Below are 20595 nucleotides of genomic sequence, written 5' to 3' on the forward strand. Positions count from 1 at the left end.
TTTTATTTTTTATTTTGAGACAGGGTCTTGCTAAATTGCTTAAGGCCCTGCTAAGTTTATGAGGTTGGCTTTGAACTCTCAATCCTCCTGCCTCAGCCCCCTGTACATTATGCTGTATGTAATGTTCTTAATAGAGGACCTCAAAATGACAAATACATCGTGAAGTTCAGAATAAATATTCCACATGGTTTATCAAAAACCAGGGTTGTACATATGACTCTTAAACCTTAAGACAAAAAAACCACAGCTTTGTTTTTTTTGTTTTGTTTTGTTTTGTTTTTTCTAAAAATGGTGTCATTTGCATCCCCTATATTAGAAGTCTGGTTTGAGGGCAGAATATGGGTGTACGTGTGGGGTACAGGAAGGGTTAAGAAATTCTTCTCTAATATATGAATGAATTCTACACTTGACTTTTTAAAATGTGCTTCTTTTCTGGAAATCTGGCACAGAAAAACTCCTTTTGGGTTTGCTTTACTTTCATATTTGTGAACACTTCACACAACGGTCTTTAAAAAGTTAGATCACTTGTTTCTGGCTGTTTTCCAAATGTGCTACATTTTCACCAAAAATTCCAATGACTGATGTTATGTGTGTAGATACACACACTCATATAAACATGTACACAACTACCATTAAAAATGATAATATTTAATTAAGAAGACCAACATCAATCATATTTTGTACCACAAAAAGTCAGAAAATTTGAAGTCTAATAACCTCAATTTGTGAAACCTAATTATTCTCAAAGAAGAAAAACAAAAAAAAAAAACTGTAGTGACTTGATTTAGCTACTTAATTCAACTTATGAGAGGTATCTAGTGTATACTGCATCTGAACTCTTATCATGATACTTGGTACACTGTCTTATAGAACATTTCATACGAAACTACTGAAACCTTGGCCAGGGTTATAGCTCAGTGGTAGACCACTTGCCTAGCATGGGTGAGGCACAGGGTTCAATCCGTGGCACCACATAAAAATAAATAAATAAAATCAAGGCTTTGTGTCCATCTACAACTGAAAATATTTTTTAAAAATAATGAAACCTAAAATGACATGACAACATGGCTAACATATCAGAAGCTTAACAAAATAAGGAAAAGAGTATATCAATGATGCAATTCACATTTATTTTAGAACCAAGACTCTAAAATAAATCATTCCAAAAACTCTGCTTTTACCAAGGGGTTATTTACTATAGCAACTTCATTACCAAGATTTCCAAAATTTTCCACACACTTCAGTGATGAGTGATTAAACAGGCTCTGTGTTGTTTCCTGGGCAACACTTCTAAGAGGACTTCTACCTTTACAGAACTAATGGGTCAAACAGAAGCAAGGTTTCTTCAAATCGACTGTGCATCATTTTAATTACAATTAGTAAATATCAAATCAGCAGGCAGAAAAGCTTAGATACTGCCACCAGGTTTCAATGCGACTAACAGATATAACTTACTGACATTTACCTTCACTTCTAGCCACTCATTTCCCCCTGTGAACAAGGCAAGCTCCATCCAGGACTTTAAAACATCCTCATTCATACAGGCAGTCAAATACATTTATACTGAAATCCAAGGAAGTTCTTGGTGAAAAATCTACAAATTCCTCATAACTGGGTATGATATGAAATAGCCTGCCCTGCTGCCCTAAAATTCTGAAACTCAGCAGGTCAGCTGTGGATTTGTATAAACTACCTTTCTTCCTGAACCAGACCTGTCTCTGAAAAGTAAGATCCAGTCATTTAGAAATAATATTTTAGAAGGTCCTTTGAAAAGACTTTCAAAACTGCTTCCTGTTTGCTACTACCAATTTGATGCTGTCTACAGGGCAAAGGGGGAAAAAAAGCCACTGGTTTATCTCCTTACCAAAAAAAAAAAAAAAAAATATTTTCCCTTTCCAACACTTTTTGAATTGGTAAACTGAAGGTTATTTCTCTAACATTTCTCTAATACTCAGAACTTTTCCCTTGAACTTTTACTTTAAAGAAGCCTAAGTGCCTTCTAGGTCATATTTTAATCAGAAGCACAGCATACAAAGCCTGTTTAATGTTAAGACGTACTAAATAACTCCAGATACAGAAACGAAAGAGAAGTTAACAGCAGAAAGGAAAAATGGCATTCTGGGCTCTTTACCACCTGGAGTTGACTCCTTTTTGCTTGTCTTTCACTATACACTGTTCATGACCCACTGCTTTGATTTCCTCAGCCCCTGGCGCAAAAAGGCCTTTCTCTCCATACAAGTTATCCTATTTCCACATCCAAATCCTATCCATTCTTCAAAGCATAGTTTAAAATGTCACTTCTTCCATATTCTTATAACTAACAATAATCACTCCCTCCTCTCTAAACTCTCCCAGTACTCTCTTTAACATCAGTAACTTTTTACCTTATATTATCTTTGTTTACATATTTAATCCCCCACATAAGCAGAATGGTCTCAGGGGCAAGGTCCACGCCTTATTTATCTATACTGAAACTGCTTAACAAAATGTCTTGCACATACTAAGCACTCCAGTTGAATTAAAAGAATGGCTTGAGTTAGAAAAGAAGAGAAACTCACTAGAAACAACTCCAGGAGTCCAGAGCCCTAGTTTTGCTAATAACTAGCTATATGACCTTGGACTTCCAGCTGTCAGTATGTTCATTTGCAAAGTAAGAAGGATGGGCTGAACCAGTTCTTTTTTTTTTTTTTTTTTAATAGACTGTTACACATTAGTTGGGTGTAAAATTAATTTGGAGGTTAGCACTTTTTGTAAATGAAATAAGAATATATCAAAATGTGTTTTATGCAGTTATGTGCTATAACCTTGTGTTATAAATGTAAATGAAATAAGAATATATCAAAATGTGTTATAAACAGTTATGTGCTATTTTAACAACCACCTGGGGGAGTGGGAGTCAGAGCTATACTATTTGCTGGCTTCCCTGATGTACAATATTTCCACCCTCATCAATTTCAAGCTATGACATATCACTGAACTTGGAGCTAGGTGGGAAGAGATAGGCACAATTGCCCTGGCAAGTCGGTGTTAGCCAACTCAGCATGGCCCTGAAAAGATAAGGAGTGTTTCAACAAACTTTTCTTTCAATTTCATGTGTGCACATGAACACATATGCTGAAACACGATATCAAATGTATTTCTTACTGTGTGTCATAGTCAAAACAGTTTAATAAATGCCCAACTAAACAATCTCCTAGTCTCCTCCATTTATACTACATAATTCAATACATCTTATTCTTGGTAACACATTTAGTCTCTTCACCACAACTGATATTTTCCTTCAAAAATGAGAGTAACAGATGCCTCCTGATATCACCAGAAGGCAAATAACCTACAGGGAGTAAGAATGTGGTTTAGGAATCATCAACCAAGATCAAGTTCTCAGCCTTTGTTCAGTGCCATACACCTGAAGGACACACTCCTACTAAGGGTAACCGTTCACTTAGCAAGGGGCTGGGGGGAAGGAAAAGAAAATATGTACTATGAAAAACAAAAATCCAAGTGATGCTTGTATTTGTGTTCATGTTAGATAGACCCAGCTGAGAAACATGGAATAGAGAAAACAAGTGTAGTAAAAAAAAAAAAAAAAAAGAGTAAGTTTTCCATACCTGATGTTTCCCAGTCAAAGTCCCAAGGACAAGCTAGCATTGTTCAACAGAACCTTTATTACTAAGACTCTCCTACCAGAATTAAGTTTTTGCCATGAACAAGAGTCACATAGTATTTGTTGAATTTAGAATAGGATAGATAGATAGATAGATAGATAGATAGATAGATAGAGAGAGAGAGAGAGATATATATCTATCTCAGCAAACAGTTGTTAAATTTGCTATTCTGGAAAAATCAGGCTTTTGTTGAAAAAAAAAAAAAACTTTATTTTATCTCTTCTTATTGAGACTTACTGAACCAGGTAAGGAGCAGAGAAATTTTCTGAATATATTTTTGGCTGTACTATGTCTATCACAACATAGCCTGTAACCGTATTTTTCATGAGTATTTAAAAAGAGATGTCTTTACTATTTTTAAGACTATTTAGAAACAAGAATGCTCAGAATTTCAAGTACACTAATAACCTTAACCCAAATCTAATCCTAAATCAACTGAATATATGCCTAGAAGTTTCCTAGGAAAATCCCCAAAATTTACACCAAAAAATACCAAAAGATTACACAGAAGAGTCCGTATGAGCATAAACTTGCTATGCTCAACTGTGGCATCCTGTCTGTTGAATAAGAGCAATATAAAAAGTAAATGAAGTATAAAAAAAATGTAGAGATACAAGTTCTGCTTAATTCCAATAACTCTTCCTTATTATAGGGCCACTGATGTCCACATACTTATGCCCAATTCAAATAAGAATTAAAGACTCAAAATTATTCCCCATTCTGAAAAGTCAGGAGTCAATTCAAGTCATGTCTTTCTCCATATCTCAATTTTAAGACTTTACTTAAAAACTATGTTTTTCCATAAGTCAGGCTCAAGTCTGTCCTTGGCTTTCACTGTCATGGCAAATGCTTAGAAGACTTGTCTCCTTAAGAAATCCCTGAGTTTTCTTTGAAGTTATCAGCAGTGGAATAGCCTTGAGCTGCTGATCATCCTCAGGCCTTAGGGAGTTAGAAACATGTAGCAACTCATTAAAACTTGTGAGACATGAGAAAAAGAGCTCTATGCCTGGGAATCACATAGGCTACAGTATCGACTTCGATCTCCAAACATCCTTTATTCAGCTAAAATCATCCCCATACCATTTGAAGAGAATAGGTTAGAAAGCAGTCCCAGTTCTACATCCTCAATATAAGAAATTTTTAATACTTTAGTTACTCTCTCTTCAAAGTCAGTATCTACTTTGAAAGTTAAAGTTTGGCTATCTCCCACACATAATATTTTTACTTGGCATAACAGAATTTCTTCTTCTGACTACTCCCAAAAAATGGATAAAAGGATATTCAGTTTTTTAATTTTGTTTTGTATTGCGGTGCTGGGGATTAAACCCAGGGCCTCACACATGCTACCACTGTGCTACATCCCCAGTCCTAGAACTTTCAGCTTCAATGCCATATCATCTGAGAGTTAAATAAATACATAGTAACTAAGCGATTTCAAGTTTGGGTTAAGGCAAAGAAAAAAAAAAGTACAAGCTTTTAGAAGTCATAAATTCAGAACTGGTGAACTGATATACATGAAAACTCCTGTTTTACATGCCCAATAAAATTCTTTCATTTAAAAAAATTTATAGAGTGAAAAGGATCTAAATCATGAAACAATTATTAAAGAAACAAAATTTCTCATAACATCATAACTACAATATACAGAAATGCCCATCAAATAACTCAACCCCCCCAAAAAAAAAACTTCATACATCTATTGTCATACCTTTTTAGGTTGGTCTGCATGTTTACTATTTGCCCCAGTAGTACTGGGACCTATTACCTTACTTCCAGCTTTCTAGAGTACAACGTATGCTATATAATACTCAGGAATGAGCCCTGCACTATTACATCTATTTCTCTCCAGATGACTTAATAATACATAATATCAGAGCACGTCTTGAACTGATTTAGTAAGACAGGTAAACATTTAATACAATTTGACAGTGTATACATTAAATTCATCCAGTCTTTCACCTTTGCAATCTCCTAAGTTTCATATGGGAAGCTCTACAGAGATAATGAATCACAGGCCAGTTTCCCAGTGCTAGCAGCTTGTGAACCAATATTTTCCACCAAAACCACTTCCAATTTCACCACAAACTTCATGTCCATATCTTCTGATGTCAAAACTACTGGATTTTCTCCAAAATTGCAGCAGACACCAAATGTAAACACTAGTATGAGAAAAGTCAAAAGGTTTTCATGAAATTGTTTTCTGAATTGTAACAGGAAACTACTTACATCCGTTTATGCACAAGGAAATTTAAATGTACTTAATATCCCTAAACCTTCCAGTGCCAAAAATACAGGCCTTGAAATCAGATTCCAAAAAGCACCGAAATCTGTCAAGCAAGTGAAAGTTCTCCTTACCATCAGTGTAAATGAAGTCGGCAACTGAGTTCACTTGCACGAAGCCATCAATTCTGTAAGTGACCGCCTAAGTACTGCTACATTTTCTAAGATAACTATGAGAAGTCCAAGAAGAAAGAACACACAAGCACCTGGACACACTGCCTTGAGATCGGAAACAAACTGTCAGTTCACCCCTTGCTCCCGGCCACCTCCCGCTGGCCAGTGGCCCCTTTCCACAAGCTGACGCACTGCCCAGCCCTGCACCGTTAGTGCAACTACTAGCCCGGGCTCAGAAACTTTGACCAAGTTATCAAGACACCGAGCACTCGACACCCGGGCGAGGGGGTGCTGGGGCGTTCGTCTCGGCCCAGGCGTCAACTTCGACGCGGAACACTGCTGGCAGGTAGAGATCTGCCCAGCACGCAGCGCTTCTCAGGCTGCAAAACCACAAGCATCCACGGCAGCAGCCGGGCAGAGTGCTCAGCGGAGGAAGGGGGAACGCGAGCTGCGGACGCGGCACCAACCGGAGCCTGAGCGTGGGTAACACCCTAACCACACGCCCCCGGGCCGGGGCGGCCGCAGTGTCAGGAGGGCGCAGCTGGAGGCGCCGGCCGCCGCAGCCACCACCCCGCCCCCAGGTGAGGGGCGCCCACCCGGCCCGCCGCCCGCCGGGCCGCGAGGAGCGGCCGCCCGGGAGAGCCGCGGCGCCCGCAGGCGGCCGACAGCCCGCGCCCGCCCGCCCCCCGCGGTCCTCCCGGGCCGCGCCGGCCCCGCCGCGACCCCTCTGGGCGCCGCGCGCACGCCGACGCCCCCAGCGGGCCGGCCCGGCCTGCCGCTCGGGGCCGCCGGGCGCCCTCGGGCCCCGGGAGGCCGCCCGCGCCTCACCTCCTCACGTCTCCGCCGGCGCTGCCGGAACAACTACTCCGCCGGGCACCCGCGTCCCACCCGCCGCCCCGCGCTCTGCGGCCGGGCGGTCCCGTTTGCTCAGCCGCCGCTGGAGCCCGGGGAGGGCGGAGGGAGCCGGGCGGGGGAGCGCGAGGGGAGGGGAGAGGGCCGGCCGGGCAGGAAGAGGCGAGGGAGGGGGCGGGCGGAGGCGAGGCGGGCGGGCGCGCGCGCGTCCGGCCCCTCGGCGCGGCGTGCGCGCTCCCGAGCGCGGAGGCGCCCTCTCTGGCCCGCGGCGGCAGCGCGCGCGCAGGCACCTCCCCGCGAGGCTGCGCGGGGGCCGGGGGCCGCGGGCAGCGGAGCAGGAACCCGACAGGACCCGAGCTGAAGGAGCCGGGAGGCGCGGAGGCGCGAGAGCGCTCGAGGCCGGCGGAACCCGGGAGGGACGCGTGCTTTCGAAGGGCCCGAGCTAGGTGATCGGACCAACAAGATCATCCTTCTGGGGAAGATTCTGGTCATCTTGCTCGTGAGCCTGGTTTACACGGTTCCGTTCTGCATGCCCACTGATCTTCAGGGAAGTCACCTCGGAGAGTGCAAACTTTTCACCGCTCTTTTGCATCCTCCTTTGAAGGTTTGTGTGCACACGAAGCGCTCCCCTCTTGGTTGGTTCTGAGGGACTCGAGACTTTGGAGAGGGAGGTAAACTGCGGGAATGCACGGGAACGGCTGCGCACCGGTGTGCGCGTGTCTGAAGACAAGGTACCCTCGTTTGCACCTTTTAGTCCTTTGGGGTGAATGGTTTGGGGGTACAAAAAAATAGACATAAAAATAAACCAGCTCTTCTTCTCCACAAACGTATTGACTGATCCTTGAACTGTCAATATCCTTCCTTAATCCGGCAGCCAGAAATGGTACATTTTCTGAATCTTTTTGCCACTTTTTTTCTGTAGGTTTCTTTGCCACCTATATAGTCAACCTTATTTAGGTTGATCAGCACAATATTTTGTCCCCCAGGAGAACCCTTGAGTATATTCCACAATGGATCCTGCCTAACTGATATAGGAAGTATTTAATCAATGTGACTGCATAAAAAGTGAATATGGTGCAGCAAGAGTTAAGTGTCCAGGGGTCTGAGCTCTAGAATGACTTCTTTAGTCTAAAATGCCTCCCTGTATCCCACCTCAGTTCCCAAGCCCTTGCTTCCCCATCCAGATCCAAAAGCTACTCTGAAAAATGTGACATTTGTCCAGATTTCTTTCTGAAGGTGCTGAGACATATCAAGGTGTCCCTACCACCTGGTCTCCTTCCCAGAGGGTCTTCTCTTAGGCTCTGTACTCCCAGAGCATTCCTAGCCTTGGGCCTAACTCAGTGAATGTTGGTAGTGTTGGTGATTGTTATGGTTTGGTTCTAAAAACGTCCTCCAAAGAGCTCATGTGCATTAGGCAATGTAAAAGTGTTCAGAGGTAAAAGGATTGGGTTATGAGAGCTGTAACCTCATGAGCGGATTAATCTATTTGATGGATTAATCATTTAAATGGACTGCTGTGTGGTAACTACAGGCAGGTAGGTGTGACTGAAGGAAGTAGGTCCCTGGTGCATGGCTTAGACTGTATCTTCTCCCTGATTTCTCTCTCTCTGTCTCACTCACTCTCAAGCCCAGAAAGATAGAGTTGACTGACACGACTGAACCTCTGAAACTGTGAGCCCAAAATAACTTTTTCTCCTCTAAGTTGTTCTTGTCAGGTATTTTGGTCACAGCTATGAAAACCTGACTAACAGTGACATTTAATAAGGTTAGAATTAAAATTATGCAAATTATCTGTTGACTTCCTGAAACAAATTTGATTTTGGTTTTCTTTCAGTACTAAGGATTGAAACCAGAGACACTACCACTGAATTACATCCCCAGTCCATTTTATTTTAAAGAAGGATCTCACTAAATTGCCCAGGCTAGCCTCTGACTTTTGATCCTCCTTTCTCCACCTTCCAAACTGCTGGAATTACATGCATGGGTCACCACACCCAACAACATACAGTTTCTATTTATAAATATTCAACAAGTAGGTGCTAGGACTCTACTAACTGGAGTACAGTAAAGATACACTGGGCACCATGAGGAAATCAACAGATGGAAAAACCACATTTCTGCTTTCTAATATCTTCTAACTGGAGCAAAGCTTTTTGACAAAAAGGACAATGCTGAAATAATTATCTGCATTTAATAAGAAACTTAGCCAAAAAAAAAAAAAAAGGAAGAGCAGTTTTTATGATGGAGAGACCAAAACAAATTTAGCATTCCCCAAGTTCAGTTCCTTATGCCTTTAAAAATAAAAGTAGTGATCACTGTTGACTGTTTTCTGTTCGTTCTCCTATTTAAGTGGAGCATGTGGTAGGATCAATCCATGTACCAGCTTACTAGCTCTATAGTCAAAGAGGTGCCTGACCTTGTGTGCGTGTGGTGCCAGCCATTCTAGCAGGGTTCTTCCTCCCTGGCACTTTTCTACATCAGTCCATCCAAACACAGCGTTGGCAGTAAACCACAAGTTCCCTTGAAGTACTTGCCACAGGCCTGGTAAATTCTAGGTTTTGAACATATAAGAAATATTCCTTAAATACATATGTTTTGCAGGAAAGCAACTTCAAAAATTACAACTGCATTCATAGGGAAGGGAGGAAAATTACCACTTTTCTCTTCTGAGTCAAAGAAAATACACACCCTCTCCACTATTCCCTGGCCCTCCCTCCAAGACATTTTTCTAGTCTCTTTTCCCTTGGCCACATAAAAATTCAGCTGCAAATTTGAAAAAGGGATTTCTAAGTGCTGTGACAGTTTATCTAATGTAAAATAAAGGAAAATATTAACTGACAAGGGCTATTGTTTTAGAATGTGTTGAAGGATCCCTAACACTGTCTAAAACTTTTTCAATTTCAGGAAGACCCTTACTACTCTTTAATTTGTTGACAATAACAACCTCTTTGTGGAAAATCATTAGCTTATGGCATTTATATCTACATACATCATTGCTAATAATTTCAAACTTTATACCAAAATCCAGGTTTTAGGGTTATTTTTAATCACAACTATGTACTGGAATTATTCTTTCATAAGATAGATGGTGAATAAATGGATGTTCCTTGATTCATTCTCCATTCCTTTTCATCTATTTTAAATTATATAATCATTTTTATTGAATTCCACCATCTATTTTTGCCTCACTTTGAATTTTCAGGTTTTTTTGATTGATCTCTTTCTCAGTCTATTCCACACAAGACCTGGTATATACTTTTTTTATAATGCCTATAATACTTTCTTAAATTTTTTTCATGACTATCTTTCTCCACTACATGATGAGCTCACTGAAGACAAAAATCATGTCTGTTTTTTTCATAGTACTGGGTTGAACCCAGGGCCTTGTGCACACTAGGCAAGCACACTACCCCTGAGAAAAATCTCCCAACCGCTTAATTTTTAATCAATTTTGAGACAGGGTCTCACTAGACTGACCTTGAACTTGCCCACGCTGCCCTTGAACTTGTGATCCTCCTGCCTCAACTTCCCAGGGATTACAGGCATGTACCACCTTGACAAGCTTGTGTCTTTTTTTTCCCCTAGTAACTAAGCACTCATAAATGTTTATTGTAGGATGATAAAATGAATAAATGAATGACTTCACAGATTTGTGTTAGAAATTACTGAGATGCTTTTCTTTTCAGTTAAACAGTTTCAATAGTATAACACACTATTGAGTGTACTGATACATGACCATAAATTAGTCTTAACTGCAAGTAACAAGTGTTCCATGCATAAAGCAAACATTCTTTTTAAAAATCTACAATACAATTAATAATCAAATAATTCTAACTTATTAATAAAACATGTTGACACGAACCATTTTATTAGAAATGTATCTAAGTCTCTACTTCTGACTATTTGCCTCAACATCCATCTTCTCCTTACACTTAAGTAATAGAACCCCAAATTTGCTCAAAATTTAAAATTGCACAGATAAAAGACTGTAATTCCTGGCCCCGCTGCAGCCATGCATTCTGGCAAATAATAAGTAACTAAGAAATCTTCAAAAAGAGGAACTGGGCTCCTTTTTCTCCCTTTCTTCCTTCCTGCCACCTAGAAGATAGATCTCACAAGTTGCTAGATGGCTTATCAGTCATCTTGAACCAAAGGGCAGGGCTGTCCAGGAAAGGTAGAATGGTGAGCTGGAAGGAGGTTAGGTCCCTGGTGACTTTGTGGAACCTCTCTCCCACCTGAAATGCCAGCTTCCAAACTTCCTTTATAGAGAATGAAATCTTGTATATTTAATGCATTATTTATTATTTTGAATTTTACTCAGTGCAGCTGAACTTATTGTAACCACTACTCCTACCTTTAAACCTTAGCATCGTATTCCTTCTTCAGTCACATGATTTTTAGAAGAGAGATAAAATAGTTTTTGTAATAAAATAATTTCTTTAAAATTAAAGTTCTCCATTTAGATCCATCACATCTAGAAGGTCAGCTGATGTGTGAAGTTTGGATGAGAATTTTAGTAATTATTTTGTCTTAATAACCATGACTAAAAGGATTTTTAAGTCTATTTTGCTTGATAATCTTTTTACTGAAAGTACACTGCATTTTTCCCTGCCTTAAAAAGATTGAGCCTTTTCATTGAAATTCTTCATTTATTTCTTCCATAAAGTCCAAGTATTACATATTTCATTTATTTCAGGATTCTGCTCTAGTGATTAGTGAATGAAATTAATAAGGTTTTATAAAAGTTTTTATTTGATAAATTTGAATTTGCAATGCTTCTTTCCTCCTAAGACCTGTACCTGCAAGTTCTGAAGTTTCCACCAACTGTATGGTGGAAAATCATGTGTTCATTACAGTGAGCTGGTGTGACTTGTGAGATATAGTCAAAACATAACTGTTCTCTTGAAATGATCTCGGTTGGGGGGAGTTTTTTCCCCTGCCACTAGAATGAAAACTCCTCTAAGTTTCATGACCTTTCTGCTTACTTGTGGAAAGTTTTACAGCCTCAATTTGATATTTAGAAGGGAAAGTCTTAGAGAAAAGGAATGTGGTCAGTTTTTCTCATTCCTGCCCAGATTCTCCTCTACTCAGTGGCCAGTCTTAGCAATTCTCCCCACCGGAGAGCAGAAGAGAATAAGGAAGACGGTCTGGACTGACTCAGGGTATAATGATGGTTTTGTGCTCTCTGGGACTGACAGATGTCCAAAGCTGACTCTTCTCTTGTGGGCACTTCTGTGAGCTCCTCAGAGTTTCGTGTGCTTGGCCACTCAAGCTGCACTCCACCTTCTGTGATACAGCTACCTGTTTTAGTCCTCTTGCTGCCACTTCTCCATTACTCTTACTTTTTGGGGAATTGACACCACATTGTTCTTTCTGTTACAACTCAATTGACATCTCAGGCAGTTCTCTTGGGCAAGAGTTAGTGAAGCTCCAGAATGGCTCTTTCTCCCCTGTATGACCACCTCTGTCCATGGAAAGCATTACGCATCCTTTGTTTTAAAAAATTTTGAAGAACTGGCTGAATGAAGCTGGGCATATCCCACCAATAGCAAAGAGCCTGCCAGGCATTCTGACCCTCTAAATTCTCCTGGAAGGAGTCAGACATCAGTTTCTTGCTACTCCATTCTTCCCATTATGGTTCTCTGAAAAATTCTGTAAGAAACCCCATTTAGTGGGCGTAAGGTGAAGGAGGAAACACCTGTTCTTCCTTCATCCTAGTGAGAGGGTCATAGGATGCACAGTAAGGCGTTCTCTGAAGAACACCTCCTCACAAATACACTCTCAGTTTCTACTGTCTGACCTTTGTGGTTTTCAAGAACAACCTAACCAGTGGAAAAACTTTTTTCAAAATTTCCGCATGGTGGTCTGCCACTTCACTCTGAGTATCATACCTGTTGCTTAAGCCAAAAAAAAAATTTTTTTTTTGTACCAGGAATTGAACCCAAAGGCACTTAACCATTGAGCCACATCCCCAACCTTTTTTATTTTTTATTTTGATGGGGTCTCACTAGGTTGCTACAGCCTTACTAAGGTGCAGAGGCTGGCTTTGAACCTGCAATCTTCCTGCCTGTTACATTTCTTATATCTTTAGATTTCAAACAGCTTCTCAAAGACAAGTTTAACAAAGAGAAGATTAGCACAGCTTCCCAATATATTACATTTTTACTTTTTTTGGTTTTTGTTTGTTTGTTTTTTGAGGCAGGGTCTCATTATTTTGCCCACGTTGGTCTCGAACTCAGGACCAAGGGATCCTCACACCTCAGCCATCTGAGGAGCTGGAACTACAGGCACATGCCACCATACCTGACATAAATAATATTTTTAAAATTAGAACACTTTATCAAAACAGGAGGAATACAAGCTGATCATAATAATCACAATGCAGTCACTAATTCACACAGTAAAATTTGTATTGTTTTTGATCTATAAATTTATCAGTAGTTTCTTTTAATTCCTACAGTTTCTTTCCCACTCCACCAGGAATTCCTTTAGACCTAAGAAACCGTCCTCTACCAAGTCCTGAATTCTTCATCTCAGAGGAAAAAAAATATCTTTCGGAATATATATTTGATCATCCTCTTTAAAATCAAACACCTCTTTTAAAACAAGTATCCTTCTAGATGTATGTGTGGCTGCTTTAATTTGTATAATTCCAGTCACTATTTTATATAGCTTTCTACTGAGTTAAATTTCTGCATATTTTAACTTCCTTTTCTCCAAAGACTTTGTTTTCCTTCTAAGTGGATAAGCAGAAAAAAAGGAAGTGTAGGCATAAAATATACTTGTGTCGCTGGCATGATTCCCTTCTTACTCCCCCTCCCATCAGAATAAGATATAATCACCTTTTTTTTTTTTTTTTTAACTTTATTTCAAAATTCTGCCTTCTATGACTTCAAAGTCTTACCCTTCTCTCTTGGTCAAAGCTTCATTTGGTCACAGTGGTTTAATAGTACCCATTTACATTCAGTCATTGAACAAATACTGAGTTATTCTTAGGTAAAAGGTATCGTTTCAGGTATTGGGAATGTAACAGTTAACATGACAGAAGAGGTCCAGGCCTTCACAGACAGGGGAAGGCATCAGCAATAAACAAGTAGATAGATATGATATCAGGGGCTATCCAATGAAGAAAACCAAAAGTGTAAAAACAAATGGGATGTGTCATTTTAGACAGGGTAGTCGGGAATGTAGTCGGGAAGTGTGGTTGAGCAGAAATTCTGAGGAAATGAGGCTCTGTACAAATGGCCTGAGATGACAGAACCTTGGCATATCCAAGAACAGCAGGATAGCCAGGATAGTTTGGAGCCAATGATGAAAGAGAAAGTGGTAGGAGTTAAGTTGGGGAAAATAGTAGAAGACCATGATGCCAGTGGGCCTAGTAGACTGTGCAAGGAAAGGTTTTATTTGAAGTTGATGGAAAGTCATTTTTTGTAAAGGAGTTGTGAGATAACTCCCATACTTTAAAAATAACAATCTGTTCCAGTGTTGAGAATTAACATAGAGAAGCAAGAGTAGAAGCAAAGAGATTAGCAAGAAAACTAGTTTAGAGGATCGGATAAAAAATTATGGTGGTCCCAGCAGCTCCGAAGGTTGAAGCAGAGAATCTCGAGTCCAAAGCCAGCCTCAGCAAAAGTGAGGTGCTATGTAACTCAGTGAGACCCTGTCTCTAAATAAAATACAAAGTAGGGCTGGGAATGTGGCTTAGTGGTTGAGTGTCCCCGAGTTCAATGATGGTGGCTCGAAATAAAGTGGTAATAGGGGGGAACTGGTAAGAAAGGATCAGATTCTGGATGTATTTTGAAGATTGAGTCAATAGGAATTGCTGATGATCTGAGAACTACAGAAGAGTCAGGGATTTTAAGAGCTGTAGCCTAAGCAACTAGGTATGTGGTGGGAACATTAGGGAAGGAGCAGACTGAACTAGGAAGCAGACAGTCTAAAGTTGAGTTTCCCACTTTTGTTTGGCAGTGATTAGACATCCAAGTGAAGATTTTGACTAGAAAATTAAATATAAATATATGATCTTGGATTCAGATCCAAGATTGTGAGAGAAATTTAAGACTCATAAACATTTAGATAGTTTTCTTTTTTCGAAAAAAATCTCAAAAATTACAGAAAGGTTGAACAAAAAACTTTTTTCCTTAATCATTTGAGAATAACAACTAAGTCTGACCCAATAATAACACAGTGAGAATGCCCACAAGGCCCTGATGACTCCCACAAGAAAGGACATTTCCCTTCTCTCTCTCACACACACACACTATCCACAATCAAAATCTAGAAATGAAGACTATGTAATTCTCAGTACTTACTCAAATTGTAATGCCCTTTATATCAAATGATTCAGTTGAAAAGCCTGTGTACCTTCACTTCTTATGTTCTTTACTCTCCTTCTCTAAGGAACAGTTTCTTGGTCTTCAATTTTTATATGATCTTGCCACTTTGAAAGATTGGAAACCATTTATTTTGAAATATGTCCTCCAATGATATTTCTTTTGTGTTTCATCATGATCAGATTCAGATTAAACATCTTTACTAGAAATATCACAAAAATTACACTGTAGTATTCTTATTGGATCCTATTTGGTGGTAGGTGTACAATTTCAGTTTGTCTTTGATGATGTTCATTTGAATCACTTGATTAAGGCATTATCTTACAAGCTTCTCCACTGTAAAGTTTATTCTTTTCCTTCTTTGTAATTAATATGTGTTTTGTAGAAGGGTATTTTGAAATGACATAAACGTCTTATTCTTTATCAAATTTTCAATGTATTCATTTATTAATGTATGTCTGTACTGACTCATTGTTTATGTAGTGAATTATAATCTGTTGCTGTCATTATTTAACTTAATGCTCAAATTGTTCCAGATTTTGCCCGTGGAAACCCCTTCAAGCTGACTTGCAAATCATTTTCACATCCTTGGAGCATTTTTCCTTCTGGCTCAGCGAGATGTTTCAGGCTTATTTTATACTCCTCCGATCCCATTAATGGAACCAGCTATTTCTCCAAGAGCCCTGTTTGTTTGTTTGTGGAGAATGGTTTTGAGAAGCCAAAATCTGAGAGCTACATGTGCTCAGTTGCTATTACCGTATTGCTACTCCTCGGCCCTCTCAATGGACAGAGCTAAAGAACCTGAAGATAGAAACAGAGATACGAAAACACATACTGCTTTCAGATCTACCTTTATTTCTCTATATATCTGAATCTAAGTACATAACCATGAATTCACAGCAATGCCTTCTCTTCCACCCAACATCCACAGGGTTTGTTCTAGTTTTCTTCTCCAGTACCCGACTCCAGCTTTCTGATATGTTTACTTATGCAGTTAACCTCCATGAGTAATGGATCTTCTAATATTGCCACCACTCCTTCCCTGTGCAGATGCCTTCCTTACCCCACTGAGATCCCAGCACCTGCCTCTTCTACATGAATGCCCTCCTTATTCTACTTAGGCTTGGACTCCTCTCCCTTGGCCAGTTTTCTGTGTGGATAGCTAATGGCCATGCTAGCCTCCCCTCTGCTCAAGTGATGACTGTATGCAAGGCAATCTTCTTTCATAAGCATCTGTCTCTCCCAGATTGGATGCCAAATCCCAACTCTGAGCTTCGGTGATTCTCTCCAAATCAGGCTCAATGACAATCTTCTTTTGTTCCATTCACCTGATGGCTTTGGGAACAAAATCATTAATGAAGGTAAGGAAAGCTCAATAAAAGAAAGGAAGGAAAAGAGAAAAAGTGTGTGTGTGTATGTGTGCATAAATAATCTTTGAAGCCATGAAACTGGGTGGCTTCTAGGGAATGAATGAGGGAAAGTAGAGAAAAGGAGAACTGAGCCTCCAGGCACTCCCACTTTGACATGTATTTGTCAGAAGAAGGAGGAGGAACTAAAAAAGTAGGCTGTGAAAAGGGCCAAAAGGACAAGGAGAAAACCAGGAGAGGAAGGTTTCTTGGAAATCAATGTAGAATGTGTTCCAAGAAGGTCAATTGTGTTCAATACCGCTCAGAGGCCAAGCCTCATGAAAACAGTTCAGCATTGGGCTCAACATTGCGGAGGGCAGAGGTACACTTGAGAGTATTAGTGGTGGAGTGGTGAGCACAGACAGCATTACTGGAGAGGAGCCAATGTAGAATAAGAGAGGGTGACATGGGGATAGCAAACACAGATCAGACCTGTGACATTTCCTAGAAAGAAGAGTAAATAAATGGGGCAGTGGCTAACAAGAGATATGGATTCAAGAGACGGTTTATTTGTTAATGAAAGATATTAAATATATTTGTATATTGGTGTGACCCTACAGAAAGAAAAAAATAATACAGGAAAGAGACGGGATATTTGAGGAACAAAAGGGGATGGAACCTAGAGTCCAGGAGGAGGGTTAGACTCAAAGAGGAACAGTTCAGCCTTCTTATAGCCAAATGACAGGGGACTTGTAAAGAATTACTGGGCAATGCTGAGAACCCACCTGAGGCTTGAGATCATAACTTAAATGAATCCAGCCAGCAATGATAACGTGTTTTTCTCCGGCTGATTAAGTGCAGTCTCTGAGCAGGGGGAAGTTGTATTTCACCAGGCTTGGGGTTTTGCCAAGGAAGTACCAAAGGAGAGAAGGGGAAGGTATTGGGGTGTGAGCCACAACCACTCCCAGTACAAACCATCCCATGAAAGAGTTGAAAATGGTAACAATATAATGTTTAAACTGCATTTTAATAAAAATTAAACTAATTATAGTTTCACTATAATTAAAAACATAAATATACAAATAAAACATCTTCTTAAATTTAATTGCTAATCACCTTTGAAGATAATGCTGCTAATGTGTTCAGGAATTACCAGTACTGAATAAATTAGGAAGTCAATATCACCGTCATCAATACTGTCACTATGCAACTATGGGCTTTATGATATATAGATGTTGTTCCTTATTCATAGGAATTTATGAACTACATGCTTCCCTTTGCATTTAGAGGGGTATTAACTTAAATGTTTTGACTCACCTCATCCTTCTGTCCTATTCTGAGGCACCAACAGTTTAAATAGCTTTCAGTTCAGTCATATTATTATCTCATTCCAAGAGAGTATACATAACCAAGTCAATAGGGGAATATACCGACTGACTAGTAGGAACAGGCGTGTGTATCTCATGGATGGCTATCCACTTTGACACCCCGATGTTCCTTAGACCTCAGTCACCAAGACTTTTGTATACCTATCCATTCACTCACAATTACTCAAACATCGGCCATGTATTGGCTTGGGAAGGTGGTAAAAATTAATGTGCTATGCTTTCTACCCTCGAGAGGTTTTCTCAACAGTCAGCCAGATGAGACATACACAAATAATCCTATAAAGCAGTATATAAGTGTTATACTGCTACAAACTAAAGGCTGCAGTCACACAGAGCCAAATAGTTCCGTGGAAAAGGCATTAGGGAAGACATGGTGTTTGAACTGAGATTTGAAGGACAGCATGATTTTGAAATATAGAGACTAGAGTAAGAACGTGTTCTAGGGGGCTGGGTGTGGCTCAGTGGTAGAGCGCTTGCCTAGCATGTGTGAGGCACTGGGTTTGATCCTCAGCACATAAATAAAGGTATTATGTCCATTTACAACTAAAAAAAAATAAAATAAAATGTTCTAGACAGAAGGAACAACATGAGAAAAACATTAGCAGTAACATGGAATATGTTGAAAAGAATAGTATGTTTTAGAAATCATCTGACAGCAACGATAAAAATCTATTAAATCAATTTTAAATGAAATATAAATTATTTTTCAGTGTTGGAGATCAAACAAAGGGCTTCATGCTTGCTAGGTGAGTGCTGCACCACTGAGCTACACCCTCAGCCCTCCTTAGTTTATTTCCAGGCAGGGTTTCGCTAAGTTGCTGATGGCGGCCTGGAACTTGAATCTTCCCGACTCAGCCACCTGGGTAGCTGGTATCACAGGAGTGTACCAACACACCTGAATATTATTTTTTAAAATAAGAGCTTCTCACAGACTCAAGGTCAGGCAGGAAATACATCTGGGCTCCACATATGGGTGGACCAGGAACTGGAAAATTAAGAACCAAGGTAAATCTCTCCTTCTTTCTGGAGATATTTTATCTCTCATTTCTATTTTTCACTATTTCTTTTCTCTCTTCCTCCTCCCTGGTGTATCAGTGTGGGTCCTCTAAAGCGTGCACCAATATTAAAATCATCCTTTCACTGTGGCTCCTAACAAATTATGGGAATCTGCAGTCCCTCCCATGGGATATTATTCCACCCGGTGGCTTTAAATAGCTTCCCTGTATGCTGGCAACCCCAAATTTACATCTCCGACTCAGATCTCTCTCCTGAACTCCAGTGTCATAAGTTAAACTTCATGTGTCACACTGCCTACTAGACGTCACAATTTGGATATTTAATAGGTACTTAAAACTTTACACAGCTAAAACTTGATTTTTCTCCCTCAAACCTATTCTTCCTGAAATTTTCTCCATCTCAGTATATAACAATTCAGTCTTTCTGGTTCCCTCCTCTGTTAAAAGAATCTAAAATTTAGGAAATAATTCTGCCTCATACTGTAATCAGCAGTGAAGGTGGAAGATGAATCGTGACAATATTTTTTTTTTTTTTTAATTTTAAGACAGGTACTCACAAAGCTAATGAGGCTGGCCTCAAACTTGCAGTTCTCCTGCCTCAGCCTTCTGAGTTACTGGGATTACAGGTATTTGCTACCATGCCCCAGAGTAACCTTGCTTTATAACAACCCTCTCTCACTGGTAACTAAACAGGTCCCTTGAGACGGCATTAATTCAGGCTCCACTCCCATGACTCAAATACCTCCCCCTAAGCCCTCCCTCCCAACACTGTCCCTTTGAGGAATTAAGCCTCAATGAGTTTTGGTGGGAACAAATCATTTTCAAACCATACTGAGGTGTCAGCAGTTTGGGCTAGACTCAGGTGGGCAAATTTCTGGTGTCGACTGGATTCACTCATGCATCTGTGGTCTGTTTCCAGGAAGCTAAGAGGTTCTGTTTTGTGGCTTAGCAATGTGTTGGTTGAGGGGACAGGGATGACTATGTCCTATGTCACTTATCCTCTAGCAGAGCGGCCCTGGCTTCTTCACTGGGACTGGTAGATTCTGAGCATCAGAATGGAAGCAAGCAAGATCTCTCAAAGTCTACACTTAGAACTGGCACACAATATCATTCCTGCTGTGTTGTAATGTCCAAGGCAAGTCACAAGGCCGATTCTCAAGGCGTGGGGACCTTACTTAATATATATGCCCTTAGCCTCTTGCACGTATACCTTATTATATACTATAGGACCTTTAATCTTTCTAGTTGTAGATGAACACAGAACCTTGATTTTATTTATTTATTTTTATGTGATGCTGAGGATAGAACCCAGTGCCTCACACGTGCTAGGCCAGTGCTTTTCACTGTGAGTTGCGAAGGACTTCTAGGCCTTTGTCAGGGCATGGAGACAGCCTCCCTTGATTCTTCCCTCCCCCAGTGTAGCAACTTTATTAAGATAAATTATGAAATAAATTGCACATTTTCAAAGTATACAAGTTATACTTTTTGGCATGTCTGTATCTATGAAACCGTTGCCACAACCAAAATGATGAATACATCCATCTCCCCAAATTTTCTCATGATCTTTATAATCCCTCTCTCCTGCCTTTCCCTGTCCATGC

The 20595-nt window shown here is 40.2% G+C and overlaps 1 protein-coding gene and 1 pseudogene across 7 annotated transcripts in view; one reads left to right on the top strand and one right to left on the bottom strand.

The window, feature by feature from the left end:
• The window catches only part of RABGAP1L (RAB GTPase activating protein 1 like), a 683255-nt gene extending 676212 nt beyond the window's left edge, over positions 1-7043 (bottom strand). For 4 of the 6 annotated variants that reach the window (XM_079106392.1, XM_079106391.1, XM_079106386.1 and 1 more), the window contains exon 1: positions 6888-7043. The gene's annotated coding sequence lies outside the window, so the exon portion shown is untranslated. The remainder of the gene's footprint in view (positions 1-6887) is intronic. The other 2 variants (XM_079106393.1, XM_079106390.1) reach the window with 2 other exon arrangements.
• A 125-nt stretch (positions 7044-7168) lies between these two features.
• LOC306641316 (large ribosomal subunit protein uL23-like) overlaps positions 7169-20595 on the top strand; it is a 40461-nt pseudogene continuing 27034 nt past the window's right edge. The window contains exons 1-3 of the transcript XR_013766853.1: positions 7169-7642; positions 16541-16605; positions 19540-19620. The product of XR_013766853.1 is annotated as a large ribosomal subunit protein uL23-like (transcript). The remainder of the gene's footprint in view (positions 7643-16540; positions 16606-19539; positions 19621-20595) is intronic.

The sequence above is a fragment of the Sciurus vulgaris genome, assembly GCF_902686455.1.
Source record: "Sciurus vulgaris genome assembly, chromosome: 12".
NCBI classification, from domain to species: Eukaryota; Metazoa; Chordata; class Mammalia; order Rodentia; family Sciuridae; genus Sciurus; species Sciurus vulgaris.